The sequence below is a fragment of the Tachypleus tridentatus genome, chromosome 1 (assembly GCF_004210375.1).
Source record: "Tachypleus tridentatus isolate NWPU-2018 chromosome 1, ASM421037v1, whole genome shotgun sequence".
NCBI classification, from domain to species: Eukaryota; Metazoa; Arthropoda; class Merostomata; order Xiphosura; family Limulidae; genus Tachypleus; species Tachypleus tridentatus.
Window position 1 is genome coordinate 146,367,332 of NC_134825.1, and position 20,532 is coordinate 146,387,863.

A 20,532-nucleotide genomic window follows, 5' to 3' on the forward strand; every position below is an offset into this window, starting at 1 on the left:
TATTGTACAACTAATGCTTCTTGTATGTATAGGATTGTGAAGACAGAACTGAACGTACGCTAAAGTTCGAGTCGTAATTACTCTGTTTGTAATTCTCCAGTTTAATTATTATGTTGCTTTGGATATTTATGCAAGTTTTCAAAAATATTTCAAGATATTTTTACTTACTGTAAGGTTTTAGCGATAATTGTTCGTTTGTTTTCCAATTTCGCGCAAAGCTACACAAGGGCTATCTGATCTAGCTGTCCCTAATTTAGGGATGTAAGACTGGAGGTAAGAAAACTAGTCATCACCGCTCACCGCCAACTCTTGGGCTATTCTTTTATCAACGAAAAGTGGGATTGATCGTAACATTTTTATGCCCCCATGGCTGAAAGGACAAGCATGTTTGATGCGACAGGGATTCGAACCCGGGACCCTTAGATTGCGAGTCGAGTGCCTTAACTACTTGACAATGCCGGGCATCCTTCAACGATCTATGTCCCTTAACCAGTAGATTTAATAATGGTCAACGTCAATAAGCCATATTACAACAAATGCCGAAAACATCCAATCTATTTAATTACCCAATCCGCCCATTCTCTATATATGCTGCTGTTGTTGATTCGATTGAACAACCAAAATATTAATAAATCATCTTAAGCGTGGGAAGATTAGTGAAATATTTTACCATTCTTATCGGTTATTTGGAAACTGTTATTCTTTATATACATTTAACATCTGATTTTAGAATGGTATTTCAGTTGATCATTCTCTACTGAAACATATACAGCTTTCGAACTTTTTACTACAGTGTGTATTTGGTCCACTTCAACAAAAAACTGCTGTTTGTGAAACGTCTATGAAAGGTCATGCTAAAAAATCTCCGATGAATGCAAGTAATAGTGGATTTAAATGACACTTCAAAATCTAACACCGTAGAGGCATTTGTTTCCATTCTATCGTAGCTTTATAACACACTGAACTTTGGATTTATAGTTGGACATGGTTATCAGATGTTTTAAATTACAGAATACTAGCATACAACAATAATTTACCTTCACTGCAACAACTTTAAAGCTTCTTCGCGACGTCTTGCGAGTGATTATGTAATAGTTGTTGTTTTTACATTGATTAAGCTCTAATATAATTTATTTTTTACTGGACAGACTAGCTTGACGAACCTGTTTTTTTGATTTATTATTTCTGATGTCACACTTTGACATCACATAATTTTGAACGCGGCGCATCGTTTAACGCGTATTCCATAGGAGCAGGCAGAAGTTAAACGTGTGTTGAACCATTCCTCTGTGTGAATAAAGGTTTACATACAAAAGTATGTTTGAAATATATTTTTTAAAACGTTTTTAACTAGCCTTGTAACTTATACACTGCTTACAGTTGTACTGACTCGAACAAGACGTCGTCCAACGTGCGCACACAAAATACTCGGTCAAGGTAAATAAGGCGTAGGCTATTGGTTAACTTGTTCAAATCATGTTTCACCTTTTTAACTCTGATATTTAAGTACACTTGCAAAACGTTTCTAAGATTGACGATTTGCCACTTTCTCATTTCTATCTGGGTGATTATAATGCTAGAGGGAATCACAGTAACACTGCCACATGTGTGTGCGGTTTCTTGAAGAATTAATGCCATTTCAGGTTAGTATATTTATTATAGTATGTTTAGTTGTTGTACTTTAGAGAGAAAGAGAGAGAAAAAAGAACTGTCGGTGAGTTTTAATGTGTGGTTTAGTTTTTACATTTATGATCTTAAGTGCGACAAATCTTACAACTAATATTTCTGATATTGAAATATATTTATAAATTATAACACTATGATAATTAAATATTGTGAGCAATATTAATCGCTGTTTGATTTTTTTCTTTTCATCTCTCCTGCAATGTAGTTAAAGTTTTACCAAGTATCACTTCACAAAATAATTGTGTTTTTCTTACTACAAAGCCATATCGGGCTATCCGTCTCCACCAAAGGGTAATCGAACCCCTGATTTTAGCATTATAAATCCGAAGACTAACTTCTGTTTCAGCGGTGGACTCACAAAATAAGAAATTTTGAAAAAGTTTAATACTTTCTGAAATGCACATTTAAAAACAAAGATAAAAGTTAAAACAAAAGAAGTTACGATATGAGACACTAAGTGAATAAAATGCAAAGGATTGATAATCCTTCTTTAAATGTAAAAAAAAAAAATCTATTTTAGTACTTACACTTAAAAGCAAAAATAGACTGTTAGATTATTAACCAAGAAAACAAGATCTTGTTTTAACTTATAACTAATAGTCAAGGTGAAAGGAGTGTAACCCCTATGCAGCTTACATCGAGGTAAAAACATTCATGATAAAAGCAGTTTCGAAAACTGATATCGAGCGTGTGAACGTGGCCAGTTTTATGAAGTTCCCTACAATACAAGAGACATTGATCTCTGGCAAAGAGATAAAATACAATTCCTTCTAATGTCTGCATCGATTTTCAGTTTTCTGGGATAAATTTATAAACTTGCATCGTTAACATTGCCAGTTCCCCCACCCCAGTGAACCTACAACACTAAAAATTGGGTTTCGATACTCGTGGTGAGCAGAGCACAAACATATATCTCACTGTGTAGCTTTGTGCTTTATTACAAATAAACAAACCTTGTGAGCTAAAATAAATCTTACTAGTTCATGGCTTATTAGGTTATTCTACTGCAGTCAGAGTCTTATCTAGGAAAATAGGTGTAATAACTGGGTTAACTTCACCAGAGTGAATAAAACTAGGGTTAAACAGAAGATAGTTTTGCTGCATTGTATGTGTCCTGCCAAGCTCTGTTAAAGTTTGTTGTCACTTAAATGCAAAGCTGCAAAGTGTATTATCTGTGCTCGGTCCACTGCGAAGAATCGAGCTAATATCATCGAGAAACCTGCCAAAGTGAAACCGTAGTAACAGCCTCTTTTTGGGCCACCGATCAGTTGGGTCACATTGGATGGAATTACATCTGGAGCACATGTTCACAAGTAATAATTCCTTCACCAAAATATATATTTGAAGATTGTGGTGTGGGAACGAGTTATAATTTTTTCAAGCGACTATATGTTATTTTTCATCGAAGCTGTCGCATAATAATTGTTTTTAGTATTACTTCAATACAGCAAGAATAAAACTCTGTGTGTTTTCATTTAACAGTAGAAAGATCTTTTTTTGTACAATTAAACTTTATATGCTGGGAGAACTGAACATTGTAAGTCCCACAAAGTAAAGTCGCTATGATAAGATAATGTCACTCGTTGCTTTACATTGAAAACGAAAAGTTTCACGAATTATTTTTTTTTTGTGATGGCCTATATGCTTCTTGCTAACTACTGTGTTCAATGTAGAGTCGAGGGCCCAGCATGGCCAGGTGGTTAAGGCACTTTACTCGTAATCTGAGGGTCGCGGGTTCGAATCCCTGTCACACCAAACATGCTCACCCTTTCAGCAGTGGAGGCGTTATAATGTGACAGTCAACCCCACTAATTGTTGGTAAAAAAGTAGCCCAAGAATTGGCGGTGGGTGGTGATGGCTAGCTGCCTTCCCTCTGGTCTTACACTACAAAACTAGGGATTACTAGCGTAGATAGCCCTCGTGTAGCTTCACACGAAATACAAAAGAAACCAAACCAATTGAACCTAGAATTTTAGTGCTATTTAGAGGGATAGTTAGAGTTTCGTAAGTAATCTGATCCCGGATGATCAAATTCAACTAATGAGGCTGTTAGTCCTCCGCTGGTACAGAAGTAAGTATACGGATTTAAAACGCCAAAATCAGGAGTTCGATTCCTCTCGCTGGACTCAGCAGATAGCCTAATGTGACTTTGCTATAAGAAAACACATACACACAAGAGGCTGTTAAACATTCCATTTTTTATGTTAAAATGTCAGCATGTAAAAGACAAAATAGATTAAATTCGATAAAAAAATGATGCCTTTGTGGTAGCAGCATAAATTATAACGTAAGCCAACATATGACATTTTTCTTCCAATAAAAAGACTAGGAGCTCTAATTGCTTGAAAGCTTGAGAAGCGAAACGTCATTCTGAATTGTGGAAGAGGAAAAAAATAGCTTAATTACTTGATGTCTTTGATTTAATAATGATATTATTATTATTACATTATTAGCTTTAAACCTAAAACACAATACTGATTTTGCTCGACGTTTCTTATTTTATCTGAAAATTATCTACTTTAACATCAAATTATTCAACTGCTGAGAGTGTATAATGAATATGTAATAGTGTCTTGACATGTAGGTTAACATACCATTAATAAAAGTTTACTTTATAATAGGTACTACGGTGAAATATCATCCATAATACCAGCCAAGTTCACAGTCTTACCAGTATCATTTAAACGCTGTAACATGTAATTCATTGTAAAAACACATTGTTTTTATAAGTAAAATGTTACTAAGCAAACTCCAATGCAACGTATAAAAAAACTATATTTTATAATGTCAATAAAAGTATTTCAATATATTACTACGTTAAACTGTTTACTTTCCTACTCGATTAATATATATTGAAATACTATATTAATCGAATATGGAACTAAATAAAAGTTATCCCTGAACTATTCATTATTTCCCATTAAACAGTAATGAAATATTACGACCACTTAGTTCCATCATTATAAATAACAAATCTGGCAAGGAGAAGAAAATGGTATAAGGTGGGTGTCTTTCTTTTTTAGCAAAATGAATGTTTGTTTTGGTATATGAAAATTTCACAAGTTTGTGCACCTGTTAGAACATTAAAGTGCAGACAACTAGCTATAAACTGCCGTTACCTTATTTTCAGTCACATATTGCATTAGGTCATTCCTTTTGGTATTTCTAAATATCGCCATTATTTGAGTATTACTGGAGGATTCCGTTTGGATTATAGTTGTGAGTTTTCTGACACATAAAAGTGGTTAGGTGATAAACGAACTCAGAGAGTTAACCTTATTTGAGTAACTGCATAGTGGTTGATTCTATTCTAATTCAGATATTAAAACAAACTTCTAGTCCAGAGTAAACATTGATGAGAGAGATAATTTATCTTCAAAAGTCGTGTAAAGCGTCCACTGAATGAAAATGCTGTTTATCCTTTCGCACCTCTTATCCCAGTGACTCAGCTGTACGTTTAAGGGCTTAAAACTATGAAAACCGAGTTTCGAAATGTGTGGTAGACAGAGCCCAGATAGCTCATTGTGTAGCTTTATGCTTAACAATAAACAAACAATATGTTTTAACATTTATTCATGTTGTCAACTAAGTAAAATGTCTTTGCTTATTGTTAAATATGTCGTCCAGTAATTCTTTCCTTTGTTCCATCCAATTAAAATTTCATTCCGTAATAACATTTTCTGCTTAATTTATTCTGATGTTCGAATGCCGTAAGAAGAAATGCATTTCGATTATTTACATATCCTCCACTTTTAAATCGCAACTGGAATTTTTGCGTTGGCGTATAAATTAATATGAAAATTAAAGATCAATATATGGAATGATTATACAGATTTCTAAGTTAATACAATTATTAACTATGTAAATATAAAGAGCTGTATAAAGACATAGCGTGCAGGATATAAATGAGTATTGGAAAAGTGTGTATGGATTTGAAAAATTATTTGTTTTATATTTTTCTTAAAGCAGTAAAATGGCCATCTGTGCTAGCTATCCCTAATTTTGATCTCATAGACTGAAAGGAAGGTAGTTAGTCAAGTCAACAGCGTCAACCACAAACTCTTTGACTACAATAATAAAATAATTCGACTTCACTGTCACTCTTATAACACACTCGGCGTTCAGAAAATGTGGAATGTAACCTTTTATTCCGCAAAAAGGCGAGAAACAGGGATACTTGGAACCATAGTCTAAAGTCTTCAATGTAAAAAAAGATAAATCTTCTGTTTATCTAAACGTAGTATGCCCTACCATCAATACAATTCTTATTTATGCTTATGAAATCATTGTTTTCCTACCTATTGTTATATTAGCATAATGTGTTTCCTTACGCAAATAAATCTTACCAAGGTTTTAGTAGTGATGGTAATTGAGGGCACTACTTTGCTCAAATGTTTATGCTACAAAATGTATTGTGTTGGTGTCAACCTAAGGCAAGGTTTCATTTTAATTTTCGACCACTATATCTTGTAAGAAAACATATTTTGTTTTTAACTATACTTCCAAATTATTACTTGACTACGATGCCTCTCAGTGGCACAACGATACTACTGCGGACTTACAACGCTAAAATCGGGTTTCGATACGTGTGGTGGGCAGAGCAGATATAGCCCATTGTGTAGCTTTGTGTTTAACTTCACACAAACTTGTTTACGGTGTGTTATTTAATCATGAAATCCAATTATTTTAAGCACTTTGGCGCAAAATGTGATAGAGTATTACATGGAAGACGAAATGCTAATAATACCAAAAGAAAAAGAAAAAAGAACGTTTTAGTGCTTTGGCTGTGAGCTAGTGTTACAGCGATTGTTTGCTTTTGTATTTAATGGAATGTACTTTTCAACTTATTGCTGGCTACCACTTAGGAGATTGATGCGGAAAAGAGACTGTTTCACAAACAATCCTGAACAACCACATCATAATTCAAAATTGGTCTCTGACTCAGGTTAAAAACAACTTGATCAAAGACGAAATTGAAGTTAGGTAGATCTTTTCAGCTGTTCATGATGGAACCTACCTAATAATTAAATGTTTGAGAGAAAAAACGTAGCTTTCCAGGTCAGAAGAACAGGTATGTCACTAAGTCATACCGAATTGACAGTACTATATCACAACCATATGCTGCGAAAGGTTTCTGTATATGTCTAATAAAGAGCCGTACACATAATGAAACAAACTTACCTCAAAGTGTGACTAGAATACTACATCTCTTGAAATAAGGCTGCTATGGTCAACTTGGGTTGTCATGTGTTGTCTCGGATAATTGTGTTAGAAAAATGAAAAACATAGTACCTTTTATTGATAGACCTATTTATAAGGCATTTAAAAATAAGGTGTAAATTCTTATTTGCACTTTGTACAATGAAAGTATTTTGTACTGTAGATAAAAATTAGGTTTGGCGTTTTATGGCGCAAAGCAACTAGGCTATCTGTGCCAAACATCCGGTAAGAAGTTGAAATTAAAGTAAAATTATTAAAATTTGTAAAAGGGAATCAAGGTAAAGCAAAACAAAGTTTTATTTTTGAATTAAAAACTGAAATAGCATTAAATACAATTTTTATATCTAGTTTACAACAGTAAGAGAAAAACTACAGTAATACAAGTTCTAAAGTGCTTTCTTGTAACGTAATGTTAATTATCATAACTGGCCAGGATGACTAACTGGTAAGTCAAACATCAATGTTAGTTACCTAAGGTTGGCCTTTCCAGTCCTGGTTTCGATTTATTTAATGTCATACGCCTATTTTATAATTTCATGTCGAACTAGTTGTACTTTAATTCGTATAAATAAATCATATAAAGAAAAAGGTTTAATTTATTAATTAAAAACTTAAATAGTGTTAAAAAGGTCAATAGCCTTTAAATAATTAAAAATATTTGTAAGGTAGACAGTGTCACCATCGCCAATGACACTGTCCAACATTATGGATAAACCTTGGGACAAAACATATCTAAAATGGTGCCGTCGTTGAGAGTCGTAACGACAATAAAAAGTGTCTTATTGTAACCTAAGTGTCACACAGACAACACATCGGTGCATCAGTCCCGAATAATAGAAAGTGATGAGTTAAAAAACTGTAGTCAATGTGTAGTCTAGTTAAGACAACTTCCTATTTCTGCTTTTTACGGAAACAAGACGGCCAAGACTACATAGAGAGTTTTATTTGGAAAAGTTTATTTCACGTTGCTCACTCCAAGTCGATTGCCAACTGGCACGGATTCAAGCCTTTAATACAGGACCATGGTCCAGGTATGGAACAGGCACAGCTGTAATAGCGCCAGAGCAGACAAAATTAGCTGCGGTGTCGGGAAGCTCGTTTCCGCGAATACCAACGTGGCCCGGTATCCAGAAAAACTGGATAGAAGAAGATGTTAAAGAAAAATAGGCCAGTCGGTTTGAATATCGCCAAGAATAGGGTGAGAATTAACGTAAAGCGACTCCAGAGCCAGTAGAGAACTAAACGAATCAGTATAAATAGTGCAATTCGAGTACTGTTTAGCTTCTATGTGATCCAGGGCAAGATAAATGGCGTACAGTTCAGCAGTGAACACAGAAACTGTACAAAAAATTTCGTGCGCAACCACAACAAACCATGGCAGAGCCTACAGAGTCACCTGATTTCGAACCATTCGTATAAATGGGAATTGAAGGATGGTTCGAAAGATGTTCAGTAAATGAAAGACGGTACTTCCAACTGGGAATATCTGCTTTTCTCAGATGACTTAGACAAAGGCCATTTATGGAGATTGTAATAAGCCATGGTGGGATGGGTTGACCAGTTTATACAGCAATGTTATCCAAGGACAGACACAATTCATCCAACTGCACCTGGATACGAAGGTCAAAAGGAACAATGACAGATCGTCTGTTCTGAAAAAGCATGGCCCACTGAGGAAAACACAACCCAGGTAGGATGCTTTGGTAAAGAACAAAGTTTTGAAGCATACAGTAAAGACAGTTGCAAACGGAGGAGGTGCAGAGGAGGTTCATGAAATTCTGTGTACAAGCTCTAGACTTAGGAAGTGCAGAAAGCCCCGGTGCAGAAAGGAAGTTCTTGATGATGAATGGGCTCCAGCATCTTCAAGACTGAGGTCCTGGCAGAGCCATAGACCAGTGACTCATAGTCTAGTTTTGATCAAATAAAAGCCCGATATATTTTTAGCATTGAACATCGATCCACACCTCAAGTGGTGGAAGAGAGGACACGGAAGATATTCAGCGCTCTTGTACATTTGACTCATAGCTGCTAGATCTGTGGTATAAAGGTGAGGTCAGCTTACGACCAAAGATAAGCCCCAAGAACTTTGTTGCAAGGGCCACGGGTAGCACAACTTCACCGACACGGAGTTCAGGATCAGGGTGAATACCTCATTGGCAGCAAAAGTATATACAAATGGTTTTACAGAGAGAGAAGTTAAAACCGTTTGCTGTGGTCCACTTCAGTAAATGATTGAGGGCAGTCTATAGCTGTTGCTCAACATACCTCATGTTTGATAACTGACATGAGATGTGAAAGTTGTCGCAAAATCCCGTTTACAACAGTAAAAGGGAGTGGTTCAGTGATGACATTAATCTTTATACTGAAAAGTGTGATACTCAAGTTGAATTAGGTGGACCATGGTTGAGTGCTGTCGTCGGAATTCACACCGTCTGGTCGAGAGGAGGTTGTTTGATTCGAGGAACCAAACAGAACGAGCATTAACCATCCTCTCTAAGGTCTTACAGTTCGTCAAAGTAATTGGACGGTAGTTTGAATGAATCTTGGGATCCTTCCCAGGTTTACTAAAACATAGTACAATAGCCTGCACCAGACATCAGGAAAAATACTGTCTTGCCAGATCTACTTAAAAACAATCAGAAAAATATAAAGTGAAGCAGGAGATAAATGGTGCAGCATCTCGTAATGTATATCATAGGTTCGACCATGTATTTCCTGACCGATGAAGGGCCAGTTTGAATTCCACCAGTGTAAAGGGCGATTATAGTCATAGAGACGATCAGCTCAAAAGGAAAGAGGTGATCGCTCTGCCTGAGTCTTGATGACTAAGAAGGTGGAGAATGAAGCAGAAATGCTAGATACCTGGCAAAAGCTTTCACCAAAAGTATTGGCAATTCTCTGGGTATCAGCTACTTCCTGGCTATCAGAGAGCAAGATCGAAAGGTGGACGGAATTATACTGCCCACTGACCTTTCGAATCTTGTCCCATAAAACTTTGGAATTGGTGTTAGAAGAGATCCTTGTTGTGAACTTAATTCAAGATTCATTCTGACTTTGACGTCTTACCTGCCAAGCATGTACCGGGGCCTGCTGCAAAGCAATGCGGTTCGAGAGTGTGGGATACCTACGAAAAATATCCCAGGCCCGTTTTTGAGCTTTCCTTGCCATATGGTAGGCAGGATTTCACCATGAACGAGGATATCGTGGAAAACATGCCGAGGTTTTCGGAATGCATTGAGCAGCTGCCTGTATAATACAGTCAGTCACTGCTACCATGCAGTCATCTATTGATGGCTTACAGACGATGGCAAAATAAAGTTCTGCAAGAACAGTGAAAGAAGGCTAATTGGCTTGATTCAGCTTCCACCTGGGTAAGCGGGTCGGGTGGCACTGACCTCGCCCAGTCTCTCTCAAAATGATAGGAAAATGATCACTGCCTCGTGAATTACTGTCAATCCTCCATGAAAAATGGGAGAATAGTGAAGGGGAGCAAATTGAGAGATCCCAGAGGAGGGAGAGTGAAATAACAGAATCTTCTCTGGCAGGTCCCCTCACCACGTACAAGAGTCCACACTGAGGGGGTAGCTAAAAAGCCTGTTAAAATCACCCCCTTTAGGTCTTAGGATATTCATACCTAAACCAAAGTTACCAGACAGTAGAATATCGGTTAATTCAATTCTTGATGGTAGAACTCAGATAAAGAACGGAATAATTATAGCTTATCATGACCAAAGTTGTATTATCGGTGAACTATTTAGTTGTTTATTTGTTTGGAATCAAGCACAAAACTACACAATGGGCTATTTGTGCTATGCCCACCACGGGTATTGAGACCCGGCTTCCTACGATGTGAGTCCACAGACATACCGCTGTGCCAGTGGAAAGGGGTTTAGGTTTCTACTAAAGTTGAAGCAGAATGTATGATCTTAAATCAGTTTATCTAACGTTTCGTTGACACGAGAGAAGAAAAAAGATATAAGGAGTTATTTCAGTAAAGAGGGAGAGCGAGACCTCGAATAATTCTCTACCATTTACAGTCTAATCTTATCTAAACTGTGATGTTGGGAAAGAAAATGCTTTTAAGTTGATGTTTTATACAATTTGGCGTATTATGCTGTAAAGAGATTTGCACTTACTTGCACGTAGACCGTATCCGTTACGGCATGAAAAAACCAATAAGTATTATCATCAGTACACAGGAAAGAAACTATTTGTCAAACCAGGATGTGGTCAATGTATGCAAGAACAATTCAATCAAAAAAATTGGTAATGGTTTCGATACCAGTTAGAAAAACGCTAAGTCTCAGATGGATCAGCTTTTCCAAGTAGGCCCATACATTTATGATATTTAATATTCTTATAGAAATAAGTCTTAAAATATAATACTTTGACTGGTCAAAGCATCACGTCATAAAGTTTTGGAACCTTGTTGAACAACTAGGAAATATCAGAAGCGGCTGAATAAACAGTATAATTATCAACATTAGGAATACTAAGTATTGTTTTAAAAAGTTGTACACATGAAAACGATTCTAGTCTCACTGAAGAACCAACTGGGGAAATTACCACGTGAGCACTAATTGAAAGTTAATGCCTTGTGACATATGGCTAGGATGACGTTGGAAAGGATAGTTACTAGAAGCCAGACCCTTCCTTTCTAAGTCTGGTTGTTAGTTAATACCAAATGACTTATAGTTTGAGAAAATTGTAATATTTGTTTTCTGAACGATAAAAGACTTTAATGAAAAATTAGTGTTCATTAAATTTTAGATTATAATCAATCCATGATTGACAACTGATGAACGACATTTTTATTATTTATTATCAATTAATGTTTGAAATTAAAAATTAAGGTAGAAGGCATTAACAATAATTGATGAATTACATTTAAAACTGCCTGAAAAACACGTTTTGTTTATTTATTGTTAAGCAAAATTCTGAACACGACCTATTTGTAGTTTGCCCACTACAAAGATTGAACTAAACATTTTAGAATTATAAATCCTAAAGCTTATTCTACCCACTTAGGGTTGAGTGAAGAATATATGTATATTAAATGTACATCTTATTTTCAATTAAAGAAAACTACAGAAGTTGATAGTAGGAAAAAGACGTTTTTCCTTGATGATAATTTAAAATTCACAGGTGGTCTTTTGGCTTTTGTAACCTTCACAACTAATTCAAATAATGTTATTGTGAAGTTAAAAGGCGATCAACAGCTATAACTCTACTGAAAAGAAACCAGTTTTGAAGGGGTAGGCCAAGTATAAAGCCATAAGAATTCTAACGAGACTAACAAATGTTGATATGCAAGATTTCAAGGTAATTTATGTTAGGGGACGGTAGTAAAATTGCAAGGAGTCTAATTTGAATCATACACTTGGGGTTCAGAGATACACGGCTATGCATAGTTTATAAACATGGAATGGTTGTACGTACTGTATACTTTTATTTATTTTTGTCGCGATTTGTCAGGCCCAGTCTAATGCATATAGCCCCTCATTTTTCAGTGGTTTATCGTTGTATTAAACAATGCACAGATATATTATGCGATATAAATGTATCTTATAACATGCATATATTGCGTGTGCGCCATGTGTACATGTATGTTTCCATACAGCATTCATTCATAGCTGTTTTCTTCAGTGATTTTTGCTCACTCACATCAGTTTGTATTAGCAGGCATGACAGCCAAATGGTGTAGGTGTTTGTTAGAAATACAAATATTTAGTGGGTTGATCATTGGATTCGGAAATATAAAAACAGGGCTTAGCACAACGATACTACGAATATACTGGTGTTTTGCGCTGTTGAATAATCACTCGTTTTTTGTCGGTTTTTTTTGGCAAAAATGTTGTAAGTTACTAAAAACTATTTTGTCATTGTTGTTTTTGAATTAGGCACAAAACTACACAATGGGCTATCTGTGCTCTGCCCACCACGGGTATCGAAACCCATTTTTTAACGTTGTAAGTTCTGCAGACATAGCACTGAGCGACTGGGGGGCTACTATTTGCATGAAGTACGTGATATATTGACAATGACAGCTCCTTTCCGAGTTTCCAGTAACGAGTTCAATCACTCAAGAAAAATATTAATAATGGTTTGCCTTAATCAACAGCTGTTGATACTCGTGTCTCCCCCATCTAGTTTATTTGTTACATTTACACATCTTCTTCTTTGTCGGATTTGGGTATAAAGACCCGGGAGGGTCAGGTTCTTTTGACCTTTTCCTCTTTCACATCTAATTACGAAGAAAAGTATTTTAAAAAGTTAACATGATAGTTTTAGGCGTAACGTCATATACCGTAAGTAGCGCTCCATTTGGTTAACTCGGCAAATTCTGGAGATATGTTATTTATACGTAATTTTGCTCACATGTTTTACGGCAGTGTAGATTAAAAAGCAAGGGTTCGTACCACTCCCCCAAAAAAACAAAACAAAGAAAACGGCTGTCCAGTCCCATTATATATTATTTAAATATCTATCTTTATGAACGATTTTGGTTTGTTTGGAATTTCGCGCAAAGCTACACGAGGGCTATCTGTGCTAACCGTCCCTACTTTAGCAGTGTAAGGTAAGAGGGAAGGCATTACCACCCACCGCCAACTCTTGGGTTACTTTTTTACCAACGAATAGTGGGATTGACGTTACTAAGTTGACCTCCCACTGTCTGTCTGTTCAGTATCGGTGAAGCCATGTGTAGATAGTTTTCCAGCAGATAGCTCAATGTGGCTTTGCTATAAGAAAAAACACACAAACACAGATAGTTTTCAAGTATGTTTCCGTGACATTCAATTATCATTATAAAATGCATTTAAGAAAGAATTCCGTTGGATATTGCCAGAAAATATGTTACAAAATTAATTATATTCAATAAAAATATTTTATGAAAACAAACGCGTGGTTAGCATCACACACTATGGATCGGAGGTTCTCTTCAAAAACAGAAGTATTTTAATGTAGCTCAGAGGTATCGTTAGGTGATTAAAATATTAGGGGCTCAGGCTCATAAGCGCGGGGTTTCTCGACGTTTGAATATTATATCAATCATGGTTTTCCATTCTGATTTTTCAAGACACTAACTTGGGTTTAGTGGCACAACCCCCTGAGATAGTGTTTCGTGACGCTTCTGGGCCCAGCATTGCCAGATGGTTAGGGCGCTCGACGTGTAATCTGAGGGTCACGGCTTCCAATTCCCGTCACACTAAACATACTCGCTCTTTTAGCCGTGGGATCATTATATTATTACGGTCAATCTCTCTATTCGTTGGTAAAAGGGTAGCCCAAGAGTGGGCGGTGGGTGATAATGATCAGCTACTTTCTCTGTAGCCTTACACTGCTAAATTAGGGACGGCTAGCGCAGATAGCCCTCGTGTAGCTTTGCGCGAAAATAAACAACCAATAAACACAGATGCTTCTGAAGCAGAGATGCCAACTATTTCAAATGACTAATCGTAATGATTGGAGACAGAGCCCTTTATCATTTGCGGCTACTAGGCCTGACTAATGTCTCTAAGCTGTTTATTATTATATTATTATTATAACTATTATTATTTATTACTGCTATAGATTGCTCATTTATGACTGAGTTTTGTGTATTTAATAAATAAATTAAAAAACACTATTTTGAAATTCTTTTTCATATTCTGAATTTTTGCTCATAAATGCCGTTTTTGTCTTCGCCTCAACCTTTTATTGGTGAGATGCCGATTTTGTATGTCTGGAACAATCGTTTATCCCGCCATGCGCCACAGAAAAATCGATGTGACAAACTGTACAAAACGCATGACTGTCACTGACTTTTGATGCAATGACCGGATATTTTGCATTATACTCTTTCCTAAATTTTTTATTCACAGTTTTAGTCCTTTTAGATTTGCCAGAAACAAGACAATCTGGTGAACGAGGCCTTTTTTTTTTTCCATCTTGTGAATGATCACATTGGTGTTTCTATGCCGCTTAGAAAACGAGAAATATCTAACTACGCGAGCGCTGATTGGCTGACAAGCACTGTTGACGTACTATGGATTCTCCCACGTACCCAGTATGGAGAAGCACCGCACTCAAACTATTGGTAGACGCCGGAGATAAAAATATTATTTATTATTTCAAACACAAACATGATTATCGCAAGCAGCCATTTAAACTATGTCTTTTATTTATTATCAAAATTTATTTGTCTCACTAGAAATTTTCTTTTCACCTCTTTCAAGCCCTGGGGGAACAATTTATCACTTTATTGTGTAGGCCTATATAATATATAATAATTTGGGAGTTGCAACAAGTCGTAATATTTGTCTGTATGAGCGTATAGCCGTAATGTATACACCAAAATTGTAATGATTACGCTCAAATCGTAATGGTTGGCATCTCTGCTGCGATAGATTAAAAACAAGATTTGTATTGTGTGAAGATACATATAAAGCAGAAAAAAAATGTAGTGCAGAGGACATAGGTAGTTTGATGCCACCGAAACTTTCCAAGACGGTGTTTTGGTATTGTGGTATAAATAAAACCACATCTGACTATCTGCCGTATCCCCAGTGGGTAATCGAGCCCAGGATTTTCGTGTTGTACCTCTTTAAACTTACCACTGACCAACCGCGAGACTCTAAGACAGGGTATATTTCATGTGTAATGACATCAGAAAATAAAGCAATATAAATCACCAGCACTATTCATGGAATTACCTGCAAGTCTTACTTTATCCATGGTGTGCAAAGTGCGAAATATTTTAAAAGAGAAACCACGAAGAACAAGGTAAGTGATAAAATTATCCGCATTTCCAAGCTACAGTACGTAACAAAATCAAGAAGGATTTTCAACTGAACAAGTTGAAAAAGTTAAATATACACAAGTATGTTCAACGACATAGCTCATATGTCGCATATCTCAAACAGCTGAAGAATGAAACCAGTGTTATTTTTGTTCCATGCGAAAACATAAGGTGAAGTTATGAGATGCAACGTATATAGATTTCTGTGAGATCTGACTGTTGAAACAAGTGCTGGGAAATCGTGGTTCTTCTTCTTGGTTGTGGAAAGCATAGAAAAAGAGTGGCGTGTTTGAACATGGAGATTTTTGCAATGTAAACAGGGCTGTTGTCGAGACAGAGCATCACAGGATATATCGCCATAGAATATAATGACACACTAAAGCTCCATAACCGTTTTAATTGTTTGTTTTTGAATTTCGCACAAAGCTACTCGAGGGCTATCTGTGCTAGCCGTCCCTAATTTTGCAGTGTAAGACTAGAGGGAAGGCAGCTAGTCATCACCACCCACCGCCAACTCTTGGGCTACTTTTTTACCAACGAATAGTGGGATTGACCGTCACATTATAACGCCCCTACGGCTGAAAAGGCGAGCATGTTTGGCGCGACGGGGATGCGAACCCGCGACGCTCAGATTACGAATCGCACGCCTTAACGCGCTTGGCCATGCCGGGCCCAACCGTTTTAATGTAATGTAGTTAACTTCTGTGCAGTGTTTGTCGTGCTTAAAAGGTTACTTCACAATTCCAATTACATATGCAAAAATCAGGAAACAGAATTGTTGGTAGACAGTCTTTGCAACTGGATAACTTAACATATTTAAAAGTACACATTTCAAAGTAAGATATGGTTTCCTAAAAAATCTCTTAGCTATTTTGAAAATCTTTCAGTATGAAAAGTTTGTTTACTTTAATTTTACTTTACATATACTTTATTTACATAGTTTCCGTCCAGGGTACGGGTGCCCCAACTTGTATATATATAACGTTGTTTAGATGCAACTAGATCAACACTTTTTAAATTCACAGTCATTAACAAAATAAAAAAGGAAGTAGGTTCAGAGTTATATACTATTGTTTCTAAATAGAGGAAGATCCCAATTTATTTGCATTTTATACATGCAGCAACCTACTTATTTTATTTGGTTTGTATGATACTATTTATAAATATAGATATACATGTATGACAATTACCGGAGAAGGAACACCACCTGCAGTTGATAACATTTTATCATCATCATTATTATGGTCTGTATTTAATATCTTCTTTGTTAATGACGTTATTTTTATCAGATGTGATATACGATTCTTTTTTGTTCTCACTTAGGAGCAACTACCTTTTCTTAAGTATCTACACACGGTGTACGTTAATAGTAGTATATGTAAGACATTGTGCCGTAAATGTTTGCACACGGTGAACGTTAATATTAATATATATGTGAGACATTGTGCCGTAAGTGTCTGCACACGGTGAATGTTAATATTAGTATATGTGAGACACTGTCCCGTTAGTGTCTTCAGACAGTAATACTAATATTAGTATATATGGGACATTGTAAACACATTAGGTTATAACTTATTTTTCTTGTTTTATAATTTTATTCCAGAATTTGTGCGCTGTAGCCATTCGATCCAAAACTCGAAAAGAGCTAAAGAGCGAATGCAATGTGGAATATTTAGTAAAATGAATTTCTCTTCATCCCGCTCGTGATACAGTATGACCAGATTAGGTAATAATTTAATTGCTCGTGATGGGTTGTTATTTTGTCTTAGCTCCTTAACAATAATAATAAAAAGAAGTGTGGGGGATGTCAGCAAGCAAAAGAACATCAAACCACTGGACCGTACCGTTAAATATAATAAATTTAGATTATCTTTCCATTTTATTATGTTCTGGGAGTAGCATAAATTTGGGTGGGAATGTTGTGTATGTGTGTTTTGAATTTCGCGCAAAGTTACACGAGGGCTATCTGCACTAGCCGTCTCCACTTCAGCAGTGTAAGGTAAGAGGGAAGGCATCGAGTCATCACCACCTACTGCCAACTCTTGGGCTACTCTTTTACCAACGAATAGTGGAATTGACCGTCACATTTTAACGCCCCCACGGCTGAAAAGGCGAGCATGTTTGGTGCGACGAGGATTCGAACGTGCGACCCTCAGTTCACGAGTCGAGTGCCTTAACCACTTGGTCATACGAGGCATACACAGAAGGAAAGCTTCTTTGTTTCCGTATGTTTTAGCATTTTATTTAAATTATAGTACACGGGCTCCCAGAAACAAAAACGAAAAGTCTGCGCTATACTTCTTACTGGTTCATGTAACCGAAACGAGTGCTGTGAATCTATATATTTTGTATTTCATATACTAATTCCAGGAACATGAAATTAATTTTTATGTTTTATACTCGGCCAAATTAGTTTCCTTTCTTTTATTTGCAATTCGTCGTAGTTATATTAGTTCCATAATAAGACATCATTATTTGTCCCTCTTGTGGGTGAACATTTTCGAACCAGTCAGCATCAACGGATTTTAATTATCTTCAATCACGAATGAAAGTTAACATGTTATTGGTTTGTTATGTTGATAAACAATAATACCGACATTCAGTATTGCTTCGTACAATTGTTATACTTTGTTGCAACATTTCCCAAACTTTTATCATCCACGCCCCTTCTTTAATAAATAGGGTTTTTTGCGGCACCTGTTTTTCGTTTTTTTAAATGAATGGTATATGTGTTGTGGCGTTTACTTATTATTTTAATTAATAAAAATTATGTTAAAATAGTTTAAATTTGCGTCATTGCACTAGGCTTTATCCAGATCGCTCACGCTCTCCAGGGGACAGCCCGACATGGCCAGGTGGTTAAGGCACTCGACTCTTAATCCGAGGATCGCAGGTTCGAATCCCCATCGCACCAAACATGCTCGCCCTTTCAGCCGTGGGAGCGTTATAATGTGACAGTCAAATCCATTATTCGTTGGTAAAAGAGTAGCCCAAAGTTGGCTTTGCGGTTGGTGGTGATGATTAGTTGCCTTCCACTGCTAAATTAGGGACGGCTAGCGCAGATAGCCCTCGACAAGCTTTGTGCGAAATTGAAAACAAATTCCTGGGGAGATGAGATGAGTCGCGCTCAAGAAACATTTTGCTTCGCTGATACACGTGTATGAAACAATGATTTGGATTCCACTGTATTAATCACCTACTATTCCAACTATCGCAAGATATCTTCAAAATATTTTTAAATGCAAAGTTATGGAATAAATATTTTATAAAAAGATCAGTTCTACAGACATTTCCAATATGTACACATGGATATATGAAACTAAATTCTGTTGCCAGTCACTTTGTACGCGTATAAAGATAGAAATATTATAATACTGTTGTCAGAAAAATTAAGAGTTACTGACAAAAAAAAAAGAAATGAACTACTTCTACCAAACGTAGACATAAACTAAACAAAAAACAAACAAGTTAAAAATTAATAAACGCTATAAAAAAGGAAAATATATATAAAATTTACTTTGGAGGTGGAATCATTGTAGTTGTCTATACAAGTTTTCTTGCTATGGTATTTTTAGTTGTGCTACATCCTGTTGTTGAGTTGTAACTATCATTGGGTGAGACACGTGATTAACTCTCGGCTGGGGAGGGTCAACACTTTGGGGGTTCATGTTGAGGAACTATAATTTGTTTACCACTGGTTTTTCTTCTATGTCTTTATTTCAACATCGTGTAGAGTTCACGTGGCTCTCGAGCTTTGCTAGTGACGTTTTGTGCTTAGATTGTAATGTTGTCAATCATACGTGGAGCGTTACTTGTTCGAGATCTCTCTAATATTTCAGTTACTGTTTAAGTGGCATTCTGAGTAAGTAGTAGTTATAGTGATTTAGTGTATCATGATTTGAATAATAATAATTCAAAACCATTCTTTATATATCCTAAAATATACAGACGGTATACAATTTTGGGTCATCTTTCTGTACCAGGGTAGTTTAGGGACGACCTTTTGATAAGTTTTTATGTATGTATTCATCAAATCATGCTTATTTCATCTGAGATAAAATAGATCTAACTCCAATCAGATATTAGCAAATTCACGTGTGCTAAATTTTCATGTCGAGTCTGACCTTGTTCTGGCGCCTGTTCGGAAACTGTCTGATTATTCTTTCTCTGTTATTTATAACACCTTTTGGCTGGGCGAATCCCAGTGATTAATGTATAGGACTGTCAATCCAAAAATACGTGGTTTGCATCATGTTGCAGCAGAATCGCTCTCCGCACTTTGGTTCTGTGCGTGTGTGTGTTGCAATATTTGAGTAACCCAGTAACTGGCAGTGGGTACCGCTGCTTCCTACAAGATAACGTAAGAAAAATCTCATACTAAAAAGTATAGTAGTGAAAATTAATATTCAATAATGAAGAAAAAATTAGGAGTACGAGGTTAACAACAAAGAGCATATGTTAGACCATAAGGGTACAAAGAGCATATGTAAGACCATAAGGATGACGATATTTAACATAAAACAACAACAACAACAAAATTACTGAAAGTAACCAAACCAAATTTTTCAATTTTTTTTTAAAAAAAGAAGAGTCAAGTGTGCCTAATGGTTAGTGTACCGGACATTGATCCCATGGAAACCACATTATAAGCAAAAAATAAAATAAAACAATTTGTTCCATATTTTAGTGCTGTGAGTGCGTAATAGAAGTGACAGCTTAATTCCCTTGTTCAATTAGTGACGGTGGGCGCTGTTGACAAGCCATGTTTTTTCCATTCTATCAGATCAAAATTAGGGACAGTTAGCACAGATAGCTCTTTTACGAATATTCATACATATATATATATA

At 36.1% G+C, this 20,532-nt stretch overlaps 1 protein-coding gene across 4 annotated transcripts in view; it reads left to right on the forward strand.

Moving 5' to 3' along the window:
• Positions 1–1,291: 1,291 nt before the first annotated feature.
• LOC143226261 (uncharacterized) overlaps positions 1,292–20,532 on the forward strand; it is a 37,595-nt gene continuing 18,354 nt past the window's right edge. Inside the window, exon 1 of one of the 4 annotated variants that reach the window (XM_076457020.1) lies at positions 1,292–1,315. The gene's annotated coding sequence lies outside the window, so the exon portion shown is untranslated. Of the gene's footprint in view, positions 1,438–1,463; positions 1,644–19,388; positions 19,548–20,532 lie in introns of those variants that run through there. The other 3 variants (XM_076457017.1, XM_076457022.1, XM_076457021.1) reach the window with 3 other exon arrangements.